Raw genomic sequence first — 1,081 nt, forward strand, 5'->3', positions numbered from 1 at the left:
GTCATAGTACCACCCTCACATGGTCACTCAGGTCACTGACTGTGAAGTGGTTTACTCCTGTAAAGCTGCTTTGAGACAATGTCCATTGTTAAAAGTGCTGTACAAATAAACTGAATTGAATTGAATACACAGTAATGACACTGGACACTCCTTCCACACATTGTACGCACACACACACACACACACACACACACGCTGCTTTAATCAGCTTGTTCTACTTCACAGATTCTCTGCAGGTTCAGTGATCTCTTTCCTCCTCATCAGAATCACAGCTAGATCTGTAGTGGGCGTGGCCGATGATGCTGGAGATGTTGGTGTTCGGTGTGTTCAGGTTCTCCCAGCTGCAGTGTGTGGAGTGTGTGTAAAAATACAGTGTGTGTGTGATTTAAAAGATTCTCCAGCTACATTAACAGCTAGCTAAGGTGTCTAATTGGCTGTAATGCGAGCTCACTTCCTGTTCCTGTTGCATGAGCATGCTGTTCCCATTCCCAGAATTCCCTGGCACACACACACACACACACACATACATAGTGTCAAAATTAGAATTTAGATGGACTGGATCAGGTGACTGACTTTTTTTGGTGTGTGTGTGTGTGTGTGTGTGAGAGAGAGAGAGAGAGAGAGAGAGAGAGAAATGAGAGGCAAATCAAGCTGTCTGTACAGGTGTTCAACTGGTTTTTAACAAAACTCAATTCAGCATCATATTACAAAAGTGCATTCCATCTCTCTCTCTCTCTCTCTATCTCTATCTCTCTCACACACACACACACACACAAAGAGATTGTGGTTCCGGTCAGTGGAGCTCTTAGCATAGCATAATGTGTGTATTGAGCTGTCACTAAAAGGCTTTATTAGCTCAGCAGATAAACAGAGGAGTGTGTGTTAAAAGCCTGCATCTCTTTCTCAGTCACACACACACACACACACAGCTTAATGCACACACATCGGATGTTATCTGTCTGCCATTTATGGCTCTGATAGACAGAGCAAGGAGACGTGGAGACAGCAACTTGAGATAGCGTGTGTGTGTGTGTGTGTGTGTGTGTGTGTGTGAGAGAGAGAGAGAGAGAGGATTAACAAA

This window comes from Hemibagrus wyckioides, linkage group LG28 (assembly GCF_019097595.1).
Source record: "Hemibagrus wyckioides isolate EC202008001 linkage group LG28, SWU_Hwy_1.0, whole genome shotgun sequence".
In the NCBI taxonomy this organism is placed as follows: Eukaryota; Metazoa; Chordata; class Actinopteri; order Siluriformes; family Bagridae; genus Hemibagrus; species Hemibagrus wyckioides.